Below are 20,693 nucleotides of genomic sequence, written 5' to 3'. Positions count from 1 at the left end.
TTTTAAGGTTCGTAGCAACTCTTACTACATTACTGTCAGCATCACTTTGAGGTTGTTCGAAACTCTTACTACATTACTGTAAGCATCACTGAGTTTATTAGCAACTATCACTACATTACTGTTAGCATCATTTTGAGTTCATTAGCAATTCTTCCGACATCACTGTCGCAATATTTTGAGGTTCGTAGCAACTTTTACTACATTACTTTCGCATTATTTTGAGGTTTGTAGCAACACTTACGACATGACTGTCAGCATCACTTTGAGGTTATTCGAAAGTTTCACTCCATTACTGTTAGCATCATTTTGAGTTCATTCGCAATTCTTACTCCATCACTGTCGCATCATTTTGAGGTTCGTAGCAACTCTTAGTACATGACTGTCAGCATCACTTTTAGGTTTTTGAAACACTTACTACATTACCTTTAGCATCATGTTGAGTTCATTAGCAATTCTTACGACATCACTGTCCCATCATTTTGAGATCTTTAGCAATTCTTCTGACATCACTGTCGCATTATTTTGAGGTTCGTAGCAACTCTTACTACATGACTGTCAGCATCACTTTGAGGTTGTTCAAAGCACTTACTACATTACTGTAAGTATCACTGACTTGATAAGCAACTATCACTACATTACTGTTAGCATCATTTTGAGTTTATTAGCAACTATCACTACATTACTTTTAGCATCATTTTGAGTTTATGAGCAATTCTCACGACATCACTGTAGCATTGAATTGAGTTCATTAGCAACTCTTACTAAATGACTGTCAGCATCACTTTGAGGTTGTTCGAAACACTTACTACATTACTGTAAGCATCACTGAGTTTCTTAGCAACTATCACGACATTACTGTTAGCATCATCTTGAGTTCATTAGCAATTCTTCCGACATCACTGTCGCAATATTTTGAGGTTCGTAGCAACTTTTACGACATTTCTTTCGCATTATTTTGAGGTTTGTAGCAACACTTACTACATGACTGTCAGCATCACTTTGAGGTTATTCGAAAGTTTCACACCATTACTGTTAGCATCATTTTCAGTTCATTAGCAATTCTTACTACATCACTGTCGCATCATTTTCAGATCATTAGCAATTCTTCCGACATCACTGTCGAATTCTTTTTAGGTTCGGAGCAACTCTTACTACATGACTGTCAGCATCACTTTGAGGTTGTTCGAAACGTTCACTCCATTACTGTTTGCATCATTTTGAGTTCATTAGCAATTCTTACTAAATCACTGTCGCATCATTTTGAGATCTTTAGCAATTCTTCTGACATCACTGTCGCATTATTTTGAGGTTCGTAGCAACTCTTACTACATGACTGTCACCATCATTTTGAGGTTGTTCGAAACACTTACTACATTACTGTTAGCATCATTTTAAGTTCATTAGCAATTCTTCCGTCATTACTGTCGCATTATATTGAGTTTCGTGGCAACTCTTACGACATTATTGTTGCATTATGTTAAGGTTCGTAGCAACTCTTACTACATTACTGTCGGCATCACTTTGAGGTTATTCGAAACGTTCACTGCATTACTGTTAGCATCATTTTGCGATCATTACCAATTCTTCTGACATCACTGTCGCATCATTTTGAGATCTTTAGCGATTCTTCTGACATCACTGTCGCATTATTTTGAGGTTCGTAGCAACTCTTACTACATTACTGTCAGCATCACTTTAAGGTTATTCGAAACACTTACTACATTACTCTAAGCATCACTGAGTTCATTAGCAACTGTCACTCCATTACTGTTAGCATCATCTTGAGTTCATTAGCAATTCTTCTGACATCACTGTCGAAATATTTTGAGGTTCGTAGCAATTTTTACTACATTACTGTCGCATTATTTTGAGGTTCGTAGCAACTCTCACTCCATTACTGTTAGCATCATTTTGAGTTCATTAGCAATTCTTACTAAATCACTGTCGAATCATTTTGAGATCATTAGCAATTCTTCCGACATCACTGTCGCATCATTTTGAGATCATTAGCAATTCTTCCGACATCACTGTCACATTATTTTGAGGTTCGTAGCAACTCTTACTACATTATTGTTGCATTATTTTAATGTTCGTAGCAACTCTTACTACATTACTGTCAGCATCACTTTGAGTTTATTAGCAACTATCACTAAATTAGTGTTAGCATCATTTTGAGTTTATGAGCAATTCTCACGACATCACTGTAGCATTGAATTGAGTTCATTGGCAACTCTTACTAAATGACTGTCAGCATCACTTTTAGGTTGTTGGAAACACTTACTACATTCCTGTAAGCATCACTGAGTTTCTTAGCAACTATCACTACATTATTGTTAGCATCATCTTGAGTTCATTAGCAATTCTTCCGACATCACTGTCGCAATATTTTGAGGTTCGTAGCAACTGTTACTACATTACTGTCGCATTATATTGAGGTTCGTAGCAACTCTTACTACATGACTGTCAGCATCACTTTGAGGTTATTTGAAACACTTACTACATTACTGCAAGCATCACTGAGTTTATTAGCAACTATCACTAAATTACTTTTAGCATCATTTTGAGTTCATTAGCAATTCTTCTGACATCACTGTCGAAATATTTTGAGGTTCGTAGCAATTTTTACTACATTACTGTCGCATTATTTTGAGGTTCGTAGCAACACTTACTACATTATTGTTGCATTTTTTTAAGGTTCGTAGCAACTCTTACTACATTACTGTCAGCATCACTTTGAGTTTATTAGCAACTATCACTAAATTAGTGTTAGCATCATTTTGAGTTCATGAGCAATTCTCACGACATCACTGTAGCATTGAATTGAGTTCATTAGCAACTCTTACTAAATGACTGTCAGCATCACTTTGAAGTTGTTCAAAACTCTTACTACATTACTGTCAGCATCACTGAGTTTATTAGCAACTATCACTCCATTACTGTTAGCATCATCTTGAGTTCATTAGCAATTCTTCTGACATCACTGTCGAAATATTTTGAGGTTCGTAGCGACTCTTACTACATTATTGTTGCATTATTTTAAGGTTCGTAGCAACTCTTACTACATTACTGTCAGCGTCACTTTGAGTTTATTAGCAACTATCACTACATTACTGTTAGCATCATTTTGAGTTCATGAGCAATTCTCACAACATCACTGTCGCATTATTTTGAGGTTCGTAGCAACTCTTACTACATGACTGTCAGCATCACTTTGAGTTTATTCGAAACACTTACTACATTACTGTAAGCATCACTGAGTTGATTAGCAAGTATCACTACATTACTGTTAGCATCATTTTAAGTTCATTATCAATTCTTCCGAATTCATATTCAATTCCGAATTCAATTCTCTCCACCTGATATACCTCAGGCGGATGAGGACCTGCTGCTTCCTTGAAATATTTCTAAATATTTCAGTTGCAACTGTATAGTGATGGTGGCTCAGTTTAGAGCTGTCAATCAATGTTAATAATTGATCTTAGCATCTGGAGATTATTTTAGGAACACAAATACTTTTACTTCATTCTGAGGATGAGCAGACGTTCAATATCATGATTATTTATTCGTCAAAGACTCCTGCTAGTCAGAGAGGATCTGGGCTGGATTGGAAAGCTTCTGAGAGGGAAACCTTCACTCTGGATTGGACTTAGAACGGAGCAGCCTCAGCTTCCTGGAGCCTGACTTGCCTCTGTGGTCTAAGGCTGTGTGGGCTGACATCACAGTGAAACTCCTGAGATCACAGAGCCTTTGAGATCACAGGCTGACTTCCTTTTTATCCCTAAAATGAAGAAGAAAAATGTTGTGTCTGTGTTTGTGTTGCTGCATCAGTTAAACAGTGACTCTGACAGAGGGGGTGTAGCTCAGTGGTAGAGCGCATGCTTTGCATGTGTGAGGACCCGGGTTCAATCCCTGGCATCTCCAGCTGGTCCTTTGGAGCCTTCATCTTATCAGCTCAATTGATCCATAAATGTGACAACAGTTGATAACAAACTACCAGAAGAGAAACCAGTCTGTTGCATATCAAAGTATTTGTAGCAGGGTCAGTGTGACTGTGAACCTTCATAGCCAGCATGAAGGAGCTGGTTTTATCTTTGCTGGAAATCCCACACACAGCTGCTCTCAGTTCCACATGTGTGTGTCCTCACTCCTCCGTCCTCCTGCTGCCCTCAGAATACAGACACAATTCAACCTGGCAAGTTTGGAGCATAGAAGTGCTCCTGAAGAGATGTGTGTCAGCCCACAGCTGGCTGTTCTTACCTGGAACCTCAAGATGAAACTGCTTCCACAGATTGGAAATGAATCTGATGTTGACTTTTGGACAAATCACCTGTTCATCAGTTCATCATCACTTCCATCCATTTTCTACTGCTTATCTTGTTACAGAAAGGAGTCTATCTGCTGTGTGACGGAGGCAGTTACTGTGAGCTGCTGCATGTCTCAGTGTGTGTGTGTGTGGGGGGGGGGGCTGTGTGTGACTGGTCGGCTGCCAAGGATTATTGATGAGATCAATCATGATCAGCTCAGAAATCACGGCACAGAAGAAGGAGACTTTTTGATTTTTGGGGGTTCAGTTTCTAAGTCAGACACATCATCACAATTTGAAGTTTTCCTCCAGTAAAAAACAAAACCAAACAAAAACATGATTTGACTTTTGATGTCTCCATTTTTTGAAAATTGTGAGTCCAACAAGCAGGAGGCCGTTTGAGCTTGGAAACTGTGAAGCATCACCAGTAACTGCTGGTTAATTTACAGTTGTTTCCTCCAAAAAGTTTAAAAATGAACTCAATGCTGAATCCCTCGTCGTCATCACTGAGCAGCAGAACTGGTCCATGCAGGAGGCTGAGCAGGTCTTCCTCTCTGGTCCAGTGTCTCAGCACAGGTCAGAGTAGAGAATTAAAACATGAACACAAATCTTTATCAGCTGTTTACTGATATCAGTGACTACCTTCAAGTAAGAGTGTTAGTGAATGGACCCTTTTTAAAGTTTATGTTATAATGTTTGAAAAATGATGCTCACAAAATCAAAATAAAAGTGTTTGTGCTAAAATGATTCCAGTAGATTTTATTGCCATTTTAAGAGTTCAAGCATATTTTGATGACATTGTTTGATGTCATGACTCACAGTTACTTTAGCAGGACCATCGTGACATGAAATCTTCCTCATCATCCCATATCGACCCTCAACCCCTCACACAGAACCAGGAGCCCTCAACTGAAGGAACCTTTAAAACTGAGAAGTTGGACAGAAAGCAGTATTTTGGTGGAACGAACCTTTAAAACTATAAATTAGAAAGTATTTTGGTGGAACGAACCTTTAAAACTATAAATTAGAAAGTATTTTGGTGGAACAAACCTTTAAAACTATAAATTAGAAAGTATTTTGTTGGGATTGGAATAAACCTTTTATACTATAGTTAGAAACTAAAGGACAGGAAGTAGTATTTTGGTGGAATAAACCTTTAATACTACAGTTAGAAAGTAGTATTTTGCTATCATCTACTTCGATAGGTGGCGCTGTCACCAAAAATCAAAAGTCCAACAAATGCATTTTACCATCCAATTCAGTAGGTGGTGCTGTGGGGTCCTGGAACTGCAGCTCTCTGGTGCTGCAGGATCTCCTCTTGGAAAGCCTCACAGTTCAGAGGCGTTCCAGAATCTAGGAGCAGAAACCAAAGTCTCCTACGACGAGGATGGGATTGGAACCCACGCCTGCAGAGCTCAATGGATCAGCAGTCCATCACCTTAACCACTCGGCCACCTCGTCTCCTGACCACCATGATGTGCTGCTTTCTCTGAGCCTTTGAAACAGTGAACTCTTTGGAGCCCATTTGTCAGAAATGGACCCAGCAGGAGCCACTGAACACAACTCTGACATCGTCAGGCTTCTTCCCAGCAGCTTGGTGCTCCAGAAGGAAGAATCCAGACCATCGCTACATCATCAGAGTGAACACCAGCTGAAGTTGACCAGTTTAACAAGCCTTTGACTGCTAAATGACATCCAAGCTCAGATTCTCTTGTCCTGGTAGAACAAGTCAATGTTAAAGAAGATGAGAGCACCAGTCTCTTTCATCCAATGCTGGAACAGCGTTAGACTGAAGGTCTGAAGGTCCCTGGTCTGGTCCAGGTTTCAACAGGGGACCAGCATCAGCCAGCATTTAAATGTGGACAGCAGTGGAGGTGAAGCCCACATCAAGGAAACCAGCCTCCTATCACTGTCCTGTGCTGAGTTTCTTTAAAAAAAAAGTGAGACAAACTCAAGAGTTTCTGTTTCCTGTGTTGGACTTTGCCTCAGAGAATCAGAGCCAATCAGAAGCTTGTTGGTCTTGGATGCTGGTCATCAGGAGCAATGAGGGGCTCAGTGTCTTGCTCAAGGACACTTCAACATGGTCACCAGCTGAAGTGAGAACTGAACCAGCAACTCTGCTAGACGGCCACTCTGCCTCCAGGCCGTGCCCCCTAACCTGAATCATCATGATGTCATTATTTGTTGCTTTAATTCACCAAATGTGTGACGTGGTGAGTTTGTCAGGAGTTTAAAGACCAAAGTTGTGAACACACAGAGAAGTAAACCTGTCAAAGCTGCTTCACTTGATGAGTGAAACTGAGGAACTGATAGAAGAGCAACAAAGAAAATGGAGTCAGAAGGTCGTCTTCTTCACTGCTCAGTCACAACACTGACACACACACACACACACACACACACACACACACACACACACACACAAATAGTTTGTCTTTGAGAGAGGACAAAAAATATTTGACTGTGCTGACATGAACTTTCATTGTCTAATTTCAGTCTCCTACAAAAGTGTGTGAATGTGGTCGTTGTGGCCGAGTGGTGAAGGCGATGGACTAGAAATCCATTGGGGTCTCCCTGCTCAGGTTGGGGTCCTGCCAACAACGTTGAACTGTTGACAATTTAAATTTGACCCATTTTGCCACCACTCTGTCCTTCATCACAGCATTTAACATCAGGACTGCTCCCAGATCAGCTCCATGACCTCATCCCTGCGCCAGAGTACCGCCCAAGTTCATCAAAAACGGCCAAGCATAAATATATAATATGTATATAATGTGAACACACCTGTACAGGTGCGTTAACGTGCTTAATAATAGAGAATGAGTGAAGGGTGTGTTCAGAGTGGAGTGCAGTACCACAGTCAGGCCAGCAGGTGGGGCTTTCGTTGGTGCTGTCTACCTAATTGCGGTATCTGTGCTCTGCCAGCAGAGGTCGTGCTTCACCACCAATCTTCTCGGGTGTCTGAGTGGTGCCGCCATGTTTAGGTCGTAGCAGGAGGACGTATGTTGGTACTTGGCAGTTCGGACGTAGCGAAAGTCACGTTATGAATGGAGGGCTGAGTTGGAGCAGAGGGGGGCAGGATCCTGGGGGTGGACTGTCTTTAGGAGGATGAGGTGTCTGGTGGTCTTGGTGGACCCTCTGCATCTCAAGCTGAGACCACAGAGTCCTGTGTTCTTGAGTCATTGTCTATAGTCTCTGTTGTTGGAGAGCTCAGTGTGGTCCCTGATGGTCTAGTGGCTAGGATTCGGCGCTCTCACCGCCGCAGCCTGGGTTCGATTCCCGGTCAGGGAATGAGTTATTTAGAGGTTGAGGGAGAGGTGATCAAGTGGTCCACATGATGGTGGAGGTGATGAACTGTGAATCCATCATGGCTCCACTCTCACCCCCATTGTAGTGTTCTTGGTTCACTCTGCCATGGCCCCATGTTGTAGGGTGACTGTCTCATTCAGGTCCAACCCTTTGTTAGACTCTATTAAGTCACTGACTCCTGCAAGGACAAACTGTAATCCTCCTTAGTAGCTTTGGCTATTGATGATCTGCAATGGTTCGTGGGGGGTGGAGCCTATCCCAGCAGCCTTCAGGTGAGAGGCGGGGTTTATCCTGGACAGGTCACCAGTCCATGGCAGGGCCAACACATAGAGACAGATTGCTTATAAAAATGTTCATCCCCAGTTTGAAGTTAGAGACAGGATTTAAGTGTGGAAGGTTTTTGTCTTCAATTTAATTCTGAGTGTTGTAAACTGTTTCTAACAAACTCTACTGTTCAACAGTCAAAATGTTTTCTAACCAAGCTGAATGCTCTCATATACTTTTTAAAGTTGAGTTTCTTTCATGTCCTCCTGAGATCAAAGACAGAATTCTAGGTACAAATAAATAAACAATAAAAGCCCCCTGATGACATCATCATCAATTCTGACTTTGATCTGGAGGCTCTTGCTTCAAATAAAAAACGTTGTTCCATGGAAAGATTTGCATATAAACACACAAACAAACACAGACACACACACACAGACACACACACACACACACACACACACACACACACACACACACACACCCTCCCAGTCACTAACCCATATTGTCACCACTTAAACACCACTGGAGTATTGAAAGAGATTCCACAAGATTATGTGCAATGACAAGATTATGTGCCTTTGAGTGCCTCTAAAATTCTCCTACCAGAGAAAAGTTTTCCATACTTTCACACACATTTTTTTAAGACTTTCCAGACCTGTGCCAGCACCCTGTACAGGTGCCTCCACCTCTGGAGCAGCCTGTCCTGAGTGGATCCAACAGTTTCCCATGGGTGACTCTGTCGTGGTCTCTCTCCTGCTGTCTCCAACTCTCAGAGCGCTTCTACTGGTTTCTCCCCATCGTCCCTGTTGCTAGGCAGAGCACTGGTGAGGACTGAGGCCAGTGATGACATCACCTCCAGCTGAGACCTGCCAGGTGATCCTGCTTCATTCAACTCTGCTGCCTCTGCCACTGCCCTGACTGGTGAGGCTGACAGCAGGTTCTCTCTCATCTAAACTCTCTGTTTACAATGGAGGCTGAAATCCTTGTGATTGGTGGTTCAATCATCAGGTCTGTTGAACTCCCAGGTGCCATCACCTGCTGTCTTCCTGGTGCCAAAGTTGTGGACATTATTGAACGTCTCCAGGACTAATCGATCTCCACCCCTCCTGCAGGTTCTCCCTGTCTCTGTGTGGGTTCTCTCTGGTTCTCCAGCTTCCTCCCACAGTCCAAAGACATCAAGAGGGTAGTGGTTACCTGGACACTCTAAATGACTGTGAGAGTGAATGGTTGTCTGTCTGTGTGTGTTGGTCCTGGGATGGACTGGCGACCCATCAAGGGTGAACCCCCTCCTCACCTGATGTCAGCTGTGATTGGCTCCACCCCCACGAACCATTGCAGACAATCAGTATAGAAATGGAAATTTAGCTGCTATGTTGAATCACTAAAACCTTCTGAAGTCTACTTTTGCTTCAGTGGAAAAGTAGAATGTTATTAACTCTCCCAATGGTTTGAATTCTGATTTCCACCTCTTTTTAACAGATTCACATTTAAAAAAAAAAACTACTTTCTTTTACCAGAGGACAGTTTTGATCCATCAACCTCTGGGTTCTGGTCCCAGCACGCTTCCTCTGCACCACCATTTATTAAATAGGCCTTGATTTAGTATTATTTATTTCTTCTTTTATTATTATTATTAATTATTTTATTGACTTCACCCTGATAACCAGGAGGTAACCTGGTAGTCAGAGCAGCGGTGCTCAGGTCTGTGGACTCAGAGGAGGATTATGTCTGGATCTTTTCTTTTGATGTCCTGCTGTCTGCTCTTTGCTTTTGGAGCTTCCTTCAACAACTACCAGGCCTCCTGGGTACTGTAGGAAACATGGTCAAGTTCTTCTGACTTCTCCAGGAACGTCCTGCTCTCATTGGTCTGTCTTCATTTTGACTCCTCCCACTGCCACAATGACCAGCCTTTATACTCTTGGTGACTGGGGCCCTGGTTGCTGCAGGCCTCAACACCAGCCTGTGGTTGTGAGCAGGGCAGAACAGAACTGACAGTATCTCCCATGCAGGACCTGGGTCAGCGCCTGGTGCCAGCTGGCCAACGTCCTGGAGTTCATTCAGCCTGGAGAACCAGATGCTGGTTCCTTCTTTTACCAGGCAGGAACGGGCAGCAGATCCAAGATCAGTAGGTGTGGATGAAAAAATGAAGAAAAAATAAAAACGAGAAAAAGCAGTTTGGTTTGGAGTGCATTCCTGCCTGATGTTCTTGATTGGTACAACTCTCCTTCAAGTGTGGGGAAAACAGCAAAAAGAATAAAACACTTGACATTGAGAGAACAAAGACTTCTAAGATCAAACACAAAACTCTGAGATCAAAGGTTGAAGTTCCCCAAGGTTCAGTTTTAGCTCAGACCCTCTTCAAGGTGGAACCAGCAGAGGAGCTCAGTAGAGACAACTGGACAGCAGCAGGACAGAACAGAGGCTCTCCACAATGGCAGGAGACAGGAAACAGGTTTGGACCATCTGGGCTTCTGTCCACTTTGATGTTTTTCAAACATTGAAGGAAATTGTAAAAATCAACATTGTGGGAAACGTTGGTTTGCCAGTGTGTTTACATCAGGATTTATATTTGAGAGTGTTTGCTCATGTGTTCCAGAAGCTTCTTCTAGAGTTGAGCCTGGATGAGTGGAGGGACCTTTTTGACCATCAGGACTGGTTTTTGATGGCCTGATGGTGCATCGGGGTCATCATGGTCCTCCACCATCTGCAGGGGTTCCAGGACTGTTGTGGTGTTTGTTGGAACTGCAGGGGGGAGCCCTCAGACCTGGAGAGGAAGTCCTGACACCAGCAGACCCCTCCCCACCTGCAGCCTTTTTCCAGCTCCACCAAACCCACCATTCACTGCCTCCTCATCATCTGGGCATCAAAAGCAGCTCAGACCTGCTGCAGCTCAGAGACCTCAGCCATTTTTAGGATGTCTCCATGATTCTCCTTCACAGGATTTTCATTCAGAAACAAGAGAACTGTCAAAGACCACAACAGTTTTCAGCTTGCTGCTAAACAGTACTTCAACTACCATTCCACTGTGTAATGGCAGTGACTGATGTGTACTATATGCAGTACTAATCAAGTACAAGGCAAGGCAAGGCAAGGCAATTTTATTTGTAGAGCCCGTTTTCACCAACAGTTTGTCTCAAAGGGCTTCACATGGCATCATAACAACATCCTCTGCCCTTAGACCCTCACATCGACTGAGGAAAAACTCCATAGAAAACCCTACCCTACAGCCCTGACTGATACTTTATCTCCAGTGATAGGAAGGATAAGAATGTTGAAATGGACCCAGCAGGAAGAGAATCTCAAGTCATGGCAACTTTACTGAGCAGCACTCTAAACCTGCTTTGTGAAACGGGCCCCTGGTCTCTTTTCAACGCCCGGGCTACAAATTGATCATTTACGGTACATGTAACATGTGTGTGTGCCTCTAATTTACATAAACTGTTCATACCAAGACAAATGCTACCTTCAATTAATCATTGATGTCATGGAACCCTTGGTCTCCATTACATTGGTCAACCAGAGAAGCTTCAACTGGTGACGCTCATTCAACCAAGCTCCATTATCTACTATGCTCCTGAGCAGGGGAATTAGCTCAAATGGTAGAGCGCTCGCTTAGCATGTGAGAGGTAGAGGGATCAATGCCCTCATTCTCCAGAATACTTCAACTTGTTCTGTTGATCAGAGGAGCTGCTGGGTGATGAATGCTGATGTTTGTCCACTGCTGTGATAAAGTGTCCCCTGTTACTGAGATGTGAATGAACACCTGCTCAGGTCAAAGCTGCAATGAAGTCAAGTCATCACCCTGTAAAGCACCAAATAACAAAAGTTACACTTTACAAGTAGAACAGGTCCAGTTCCACACTCCCTAAATGAATTTACACCCAACAATTCTTCATGAGCAAGCACATCCTAGCTTAGGCCCAACTTTTCTTGGCGCTCTCCCAGATGCTTGGGAGTGCTAGTTGGGCCTAAGCTAGGAGCTAAGCTAAGGTGGTCTGCACCTGCTAGTGAGGGCTGGCTAGCTCTCGCAGCTTTTGGTGCAGAGCCGCTGCAGGTCCAATTCAACATCGCTAAGCCTCACCTCCAACACAACAAAAAACTACATTTAACACACTTATCAGTTTCACTAAAGGAGGCAGAGGAGGAACAAAACATGTGGCACCCTGAGCAGGAGAGAGGAGAACAAGAGGGAGAAGCCATCGTTAGCTTAGCGTGTTTACAAGGCAGAAAGACTGTTGCTACCAGAATGATGGTCTTTTAAACTTCAGCCAAATAAAGCAATTAGGTATTAATTTTTGGTGGGTAATTAGTCAATGAAATAAGGAATTAGCAGGGAGGATCACACTTTAGCGAGCACAATGAAGCAAGGCTCTACGTTCAGCAACACAGAAAAAGGAGTTGAGGTCACAGGCTTCCTGCAACCAAGGTCAAAAATCCAGGACGGACGAAGGGGAGGATGACAAAGACAAAGACACAAGAAACAGAGATAATAACCATAAACTACATAACAACCATAACACATATTGCCCACACACACACACACGCGCACACACACACACACATTTTGTGAAACAACTCAGGAGTCATCAGGTGTTTTACTCAGAGGGATTCATTCATGATAAATGAGCATGGAGGAGACCCAGTAATCATCAACACAAGCGTCACATGAGCAGGTCACCACCCACTTTTATTGATTGGTTCATGTAAGAATCACTCCTAACGCCATCAGGAGGTCATTTTTTGTCCTGCCCTGTCTCAACTGTTGGAGCACAGCTACAGCCTGAACTCTGCCACTACCTTATCCCTCCCTAACATCCTCATTCAGACCCACTATCTGGACTAGCCTGACCCCCCCTGACCCTCATCAGTCACTCGTAGTGCCTCACACTGGAGGGAATAGGAGCGTCTGTGAGCTCTGACTGTTGGGATGCACATCCATGTGATGGAAGAGCTGTTTTAAACAGGGAATCATTTGACCTCTTGACCTGTGTGGGCAGGTACAGAGGGACGATTCCATGAACAATAATATTACAAAACAAATGGGTCTTTAGCGTCTTTCTAAAGGTGTCCACAGCGTCCTCATGTCCAGTGGGAGAGCGTTCCAGAGTCTAGAAGCTGCAACCTGGAAGGTTCCCTCTCCTTCAGTGAGGCTGAATCCCTGTGGTCAGGGAGGATAAGGGACCCCACAGGTGTCACTAAAGTGCTTTAGACTGCAAAGCACTCAGCTAATCAAGCTGGGATCAACTGCTGTGGTGATCAAGGTATCATCATATATAACAAACAAAGAAAACAAAGTTGAGGAAAAGCACACAAAGAAAAAACTATGAACATGAACAGAGCATCTTCAACACCAGATGTCACACGGCTCAGTAGACCTCTGGTTTGACCCGTAGCAGGTCCAGTCTCCAGGGTGCCCCCATCATTCTGCTCTTCAGTCACAGGACATGCAGCAGAATCCCATAGCTCCTCTGCAGAAGAACATGTGAGAGCGTCTGTTTGCTCTTCTCTGGCTGGACGTAGGGGAGAGTCTGCTTGCTCTTCTCTGGCTGGACGTAGGGGAGAGTCTGCTTGCTCTTCTCTGGCTGGACGTAGGGGAGAGTCTGTTTGCTCTTCTCTGGCTGGACGTAGGGGAGAGTCTGCTTGCTCTTCTCTGGCTGGACGTAGGGGAGAGTCTGCTTGCTCTTCTCTGGCTGGACGTAGGGGAGAGTCTGTTTGCTCTTCTCTGGCTGGATGTAGGGGAGAGTCTGCTTGCTCTTCTCTGGCTGGACGTAGGGGAGAGTCTGTTTGCTCTCCTCTGGCTGGACGTAGGGGAGAGTCTGTTTGCTCTTCAGAAGTTTGCTGGACCTTCACTTGAAGGTCATGATTTTCCTCTTTCAAACAGTTTTTTAAATCATGAAGATTTCCCAGGATTTCCCTCTGAGCACTGCTCCTTTTCTTCTTTTGTGTTCTCACTGCACATAGAAGACTCTGAACTTCACCGTTCAGACTGCCAGTCTTTGTGGGGTCCTGGTCCTTCCTTGATTCAAGGTGGGCCAACTCAGCAGTGAAGGTCTCTGTCTCCTGAGATGCAGTAGAAACTCGTCTCCTCAAACATCCATTTTCTGCCTCTCTCTCCTCACTCTGGGACCTCAGCTGTTCAAGAGTCGTCTTCTTCTCAGTGAGTTCTTCTCTCATTTTGTTCTTCTCTGCCTGGATGGAGTTGAGCTCACACTTGAGGTCACACTTCTCCTTGTAAACCATCTTCACCTCAAGCTGAAGATTGTGGACTTGTGTGTTCAGGTCTCTGATCTGAGTCTGGTTCTCCTCCCTCACAGATTCAAGGTTGCCCACCATGGCAGACATGTTCTCTACCAGCTGATATGCAATGATCTTCTCTTGTCCAAGACTAGAAACCTGTCCCCACAAATTCTGGTTTTCTGTCCATCTCTTGTCACACAGAGACTGAAGCTGATCAAGTGCACTTTTCTTCTCTGTCAGGTCTTCCTCAAGACATTTCATCTCCACCTGTTCACTCTCCCTCAGAGACTGAACCTGGGTCAGCTCTTTTCTGAGCTCATTGTTCTCTCCATCAACCTTCCTCCCCTCACACTGAAGACTGTGGACTGTTGCGTTCAGATCTTCTATCTGAGTCTGGTTCTTGTCCTGGACCGTTTGGAGGTTGGCCACCACAGCAGTGAGGTTCTGTAGCTCCTGGATTGCTCTTTTATTCTCACGTTCAAGAGTAGAAACTTGTTCCCTCAAATTCTGGTTTTCTGCCTGTGTGTTGTCACTCAGAGACTGAAGCTGCTCAAGGGCAGCTTTCTTCTCAGTCAGGTCCTCCTGCTCTGTCAGCCTGAGAGATGGAGGAGCAGGATCACATTGACCAGGATCATTCAGTGGATAAATACAGCTCCTACTGAGATCCACCAGATCTCTGAATGCTCCAACGATACAATCCAATGGAGTCATAGCCTTCTGTCCTGGGTTGATCTGAAGATCTTGAGCCAGACTAAATCTCCTGGAACTGTCAAGTCTTTAAAGACCAAAACTGCCCCAGAAATGAGGAGTCTGGATTCTTTTCTATAATGTGATGGCAATGACAGTCCTGCAGAGTGACATCACTGACATGACTGGATGACTTCAGTCACATGACTGGATGACTTCAGTCACATGACTGGATGACAGTGTAGATGCCAATGTAGAGGTTGGGGAAATAGTCTCTGAGAATCCAGCTTGAAGCCACGCCCTCTTTGTTCTTCAAAAACCCAAACAGCGACCATCAGTCTCCCTCCAATCCTGTACTTGGTTCAGTGTTGCTGTTCCATTTTGCAGCAGTAGGTGTCGCTGTGATACCAGGTTCAGTTCAAGAGTCCCAACTCCAGCTCATGTTGGTGACCTCAGTACCAGGGTAAAATGGCGCTTCAGTGGATCATGTGATCAACTCATGTGTGTCCTCACTGCTCCACAGGTCTGTCAAATGTTCTGTAAAATAGTTGGACCCAGCAGAGCTGCTAGATTAGGAGTTGATGGAGTCGTTGCAGATACCAGGGTCCAAAGTCCAGCTTGAACCTGGTTTGTGCAGTTCTTTGTCAAGCTAGCAGCCATTCTTTTCACTGCCAAGCTAAAGTGACTTCTGTCAACAAAGGTCAACATACAAAAGGATATTTCTACTGGCAGTTCAAGATTTTGATCAAACTCCTTTTTCAGAGCTGGAACCTTCCTCTTGTGTCAGCTTTCTGTTCCCATCTCTATGGTAACGGTCAGTTTTGACCCACGTCTTCAATCAGCTGTCAAATAAACTAAAACAATTTTCTATCCTCCAAGTTGTTTCCATCTCTTGGTGACCTTGTTAGGCTTCCTTATCCATGGAAATACTGATTGATTGATTGATTGTGTGTTTAGATGCATGTGTGTCACTTCTGTGTGATCTCTGCAGAGATGTTTCCTGCAGTTGAAGCACAATCCATTTGTCCTGCTGTCCTGACTGCTTGGGCAGTCCTGACACCTCTTTCTTCTGGAACCAGATCCTGAGTGGGGTTGTGGCTGTGGCTGTTCTGGTTGGTGTTGAGGCAGGGCTGCTGAGGAGGATGCTGTTGCACTCTTGGTGGATGTGGGTCCACAACACAAATGCATTCTATGCAGACACATCAAGGATGGTCTTTGTTTGTTGTGTTGTTGTGCAGGTCGATGGGAGAACGAGGCTGATGAGAGTCCCTGAAGCTCCCATGACTGGGAGAGGAGCTGCTGGCAGTGTTGCTGACAGTGCACTTCTGACTTCAGGTTTGGCTCTGATTGTTGCTTTATCATCTTATTTTGATAACTGGTCCAGACAGACCCTCACGATTTGGTCATTCAGTGAAAAACATTTGTTGGTTTTATTTTGTTGAACTAGAGGTTCCTGACAAAGTCAAAAATCCTTGATACAATAAACAAATTGATGTGGTTCTTTGATGCATTTAAATCCTAAAACAGGTCCCACAGGAGGAAGGTTAAATCATGTGACCATCATCATAACAGCTGTTGACCTTGTTTAACTAGTTGGTGGTGCTAAATATCACCAGCTTGCTAACGTTAACTAGCTAATGTTGCTAGCTAGCTAATATTATTTTCAAACTTCAGGCCTAAATTTTGGATTGACTGTTAAAATTGTTCCCCTCACCTTTGTAACACCAGGTTTTGTCTTGATGATGTCACTGTCACTGCCTTTCTGATTCTAAAATATAAATGCATCCAAGAATAAAAAGTCAAACTGCCCCTCCATGGAAACATCATATTTAATATACTGCAATATTCTTTTCCAGTGTACTACACTATATTTTTGTTTTATCAGAGAGACTTTAATGTCTGTCTTTGATCTCTAAACTCTGACTCTGATGTCATTGGTGCTGACTGAATTCTACCCCCTGACAGACTGGGAAGGCTCATATTGGTGATGTCATCATAAATATATGAAGGTCTTGTTTCAGTGAATTGAAGTGAAATAACTTGTTATTTTGTTTGTTGGTGTCATGGTGATTCGTGGTATCAGGGCTCCATTGATGATGTCATTTTGTCATGGTTGTACACATGTGACACTCAAGGTGAACGTACTCACAGCTGATTGAGTATCAGGTTCAGAACAGCTGATCTGACTTGGTCCAGAGTTTCCATCTCAGTGTCAACTCAGGAGTGACTGAGGAGAAGAGTTTCAGAACAGCCACAGTTGGGGGACTTCCATCCAGCAGCCATTTTCTATCCCTGTAAGGGAGTGAAGGGATCTGGAGCTGCTGGGTTCAGGTGGATCCAGAACACAAGATGGAGGTCAGTCAGGACCCCAGAAGGAGACCAGCATCTGGAAGGTGGCGATGCTTTAATCTGACACCGTTGTGTCAACAGTTCTGAAATCAGAACAAAAATAAACAGTTGTATTTCCACCTCACACTCCTGCATGTATTCAAGTGAACAGGAACACAGATTCATGCTCAACTTCTCCTGTGTGTTCATCCACAGTCACCAAACAACAACCAGACTGAAGACCTCCTTCATCCCCCGAGCCATTAAACTGTGAAACTCCTCACTGGAGGGGGGGAGGGCCAACAGAAGGACTGTAGGAGAGGGCTGAGCACCATTAGCTTAACCCAATAACAACTGGACACTCGTGCAATATAAGAGACTGTACATTATTATTATTATTCTTATTATTGTTATTATGATTATTATTATAACTATTATATTTTTATTATATTATATCATCATCACCATTATTATATGATATCATCATCATTATTAGTGTTATTAGTATTATTATTGTTATAATAACAATTAAGAACAATTAATATTATGATTATTCCTGTCACTATGCATATATACATAACCATCCAGGTACACACAGGCACGTGTATATATGCATATATATATATATATATATATATAGAGAGAGAGAGAGAGAGAGAGAGAGAGAGAGAGAGATAGATATAGATAGATATATCTAGATATATCTATCTATCTATATATATCTATAGATATAGATATATCTATCTATCTATATATATCTATAGATATAGATATGTCTATCTATCTATATATATCTATTGATATAGATCTATCTATCTATCGATCTATATCTATAGATATAGATCTATCTATCTATATCTATAGATATAGATCTATCTATCTATCGATCTATATCTATAGATATAGATCTATGTCTATCTATCTATATATATCTATTGATATAGATCTATCTATCTATCGATCTATATCTATAGATATAGATCTATCTATCTATCTATATCTATAGATATAGATATATCTATCGATCTATATCTATAGATATAGATATATCTATCCATCTATCTATCTATCTATATATACAGATATATATATACATATATATATATACATATATATATACATATATATATACATACATATATATATATATATATATATATATATATATATATATATATATATATATATATATATATATATATATATAGTCTTTGTTTTCTCTTCTTTGCTATTTTTAGTCTAATCTATTGTAACAGTGCTGTGAATGTATGTTGAGGAGAGTGGAATTTCCCTCGCGGAACGTCCAAAAGGGATTAATAAAGTAGTCTGTCTGTCTGTCTGTCTGTCCAAACCAGACAAAAGGGGGTTTGCTAGCATGGCTGCTGAAGTAGAAAGGCTCTGTTTAAATTGAGTCCTTTTTCCATTTCTTTCCCGGCTTCTTCAAGCGGTGCTGTCGTCACTTCCTGAGACCACGGGAGGGAAGGGGTCCCCCTTCAGAATAAGTTTGAAATCATTGTTACTTCCTCTTCAACATGCCTTTAGCAGACCAACTCACTGACTAGCACAGTGAGGTAGTGTGGCTGAGCGGTCTAAGGTGCTGGATTAAGGTTCCAGTCTCTGAGGAGGTGTGGGCTCAAATCCCACCACTGCCATCATGTCCCAGGTCTCTGGAGAGGTGTGGCAGGTCTCTCCTCTCTGTGCTGGAGGTGTTGGCTGTTTTTGTCACTCAACAATGTGCAGTAACGCTGAGCTGCCTTCAAGCCAACAACATGGGCACAGTGTACCCAGAGCCACAGGCTCCTCCCAATATATGCAGCACTGCCAGTGACCTCTGCTTCAGTGTAACAGTGACTCTCCAAACTGAAGCTGATCCAGGACCAGCTCAGGAGGAGCCATGGAGCAGACAGGCTCTCTGATTTAATGCTGCTGTCTGTTGAGAGGAACATCCCAGTTGACTCCAACAAGGCTGCTGATGTCTTCAAACCCAGGACCAGAAGAAGAATCCTCCTCTGAGTCCACAGACCTGAGCACCGCTGCTCTGACTACCAGGTTACCTCCTGGTTATCAGGGTGAAGTCATGGTGAGGTAGTCAGTTGTTTCTGGTGTTTTATTACAGAGGCCTGGGAGTTAAACACTGAATTAATTCATTTTAATTCTTTACTTGAAGTTTCCTGCTGTTTAGCTGGAAATGTTTGACAACTTCCTCCATGCTGGTGCCCCATCACACACAACAGGTGCACTTGTCCTCTTTTCACCTCTGACCCTCAAACATTCCACCAGTGAACGTCCAGAAATTGAAGCATCAACAGTTCAGCAACAATGGATTCTTCAAATCACCTCTGAAATAAGAGATGAATCTTTACCTGCTGAGGCTTCAGAGCCACATTGTGAACCTTCAACACTCACATTCCTGTTCTTGTCTCAGTCCTGCTCTCCTAAATCAAGACCTGTTCAATAAATGGTAGAGCAGAGAGGAGCAGAGGAAGAGAGCTGGGACCAGAACCAGAGGTTGATGGATCAAAACCATCCTCTGCTCAAAGAAAGGAGCAAAATAAACCTGGTTGCATGCCAATTGCATGCCACATGAAATTATTGTTGGTCAGTTTTCTAGCGACTGTCTCACAGTGGCAAGACAAGAACAAAAAATGAACAAAAATGACTGTCACTGACTTAAATAAATCAAATCTACTTCAAAGTTCCTTCTGTGGTCATAAGTCGGCCATTTTAAGTGTACTTGTAGTTCCAGAACATTCCGAGAGGAGATGATATGAATCATTTTGTTGGATGAACTCTGTTCCTCTGCTTTGATGTTGGTGGACTGAGGGGAGTTTGCCTGAACCTGCTTGGACCTGCTGGCTCCTGCTCAGTCCCTCACTCAGCCTCACTCAGCCTCAGCAGCACGGCTCCACTGAGGACTGATTCAGGTTCCTAGCAACCAAATAGGAGGAGAGCTGAACCTTCTTGCTGGGAGGCCACAGTGCTGACCACTGCACCATTGTGTCCCCTGAAAATGCCACCACCTTGTTGGGATTTTCTGTAACAGCAAGCACACATGAACACAGCAGCTTCTTCACAGGGCTGGTGGCGCAATGGATAACGCGTCTGACTACGGATCAGAAGATTCTAGGTTCAACTCCTGGCCAGCTCGCTTTAAACTTTATACTGAGAAGATGAAGTGAGAACCAGTGATCAAAGTCACTGAAGTCCTCCCAGGTTCCCTCCTTGTCTGCTGGAAACATGAACACATGAATGATCCTGCTACCTCTCATGTTAAGCTGCACTTGACAGTGACAGCAGGAGAACAAAAATCCCAGTGTGTCATCAACATTTCCTGTCAATCAATGATAGAAGCTGTTGAATTTCTGGATCAGAACAAGGAGAAAGGAGCCCCAATCAAAGAGTGATGGTTCTTGATTCTGATTTTGTTCTTCACTCCTACACCAGAGAGTGAAAGTGTGGGCTGGCTGGGAGCAACTGCCTGCTTCAGAGTGGGAGGAGCCTCAGGACTTTCCAGTGAGAGCTGCAAACTTCCACCAGCGCCCAGTGCCAGCAGGTCTTCATGATG

At 43.2% G+C, this 20,693-nt stretch overlaps 2 non-coding genes across 2 annotated transcripts; both read left to right on the top strand.

Annotated features, from left to right (window-relative positions):
* The first annotated feature begins 3,849 nt into the window (after positions 1-3,849).
* trnaa-ugc (transfer RNA alanine (anticodon UGC)) lies at positions 3,850-3,921 on the top strand. Its single transcript has one exon. It is a non-coding gene; the product is annotated as a tRNA-Ala (tRNA).
* Positions 3,922-20,203: 16,282 nt separating this feature from the next.
* On the top strand, positions 20,204-20,276 carry trnar-acg (transfer RNA arginine (anticodon ACG)). Its single transcript has one exon. It is a non-coding gene; the product is annotated as a tRNA-Arg (tRNA).
* The last annotated feature ends 417 nt before the right edge of the window (positions 20,277-20,693 follow it).

Source organism: Aulostomus chinensis, chromosome 1 (assembly GCF_037954235.1).
Source record: "Aulostomus chinensis isolate RoL2024-O1b breed Wild chromosome 1, RoL_Achi_v1.0, whole genome shotgun sequence".
Taxonomy (NCBI): domain Eukaryota; kingdom Metazoa; phylum Chordata; class Actinopteri; order Syngnathiformes; family Aulostomidae; genus Aulostomus; species Aulostomus chinensis.
Note: the sequence above shows the minus strand (reverse complement) of the source record. Positions and strands in the feature narration are given on the sequence as shown.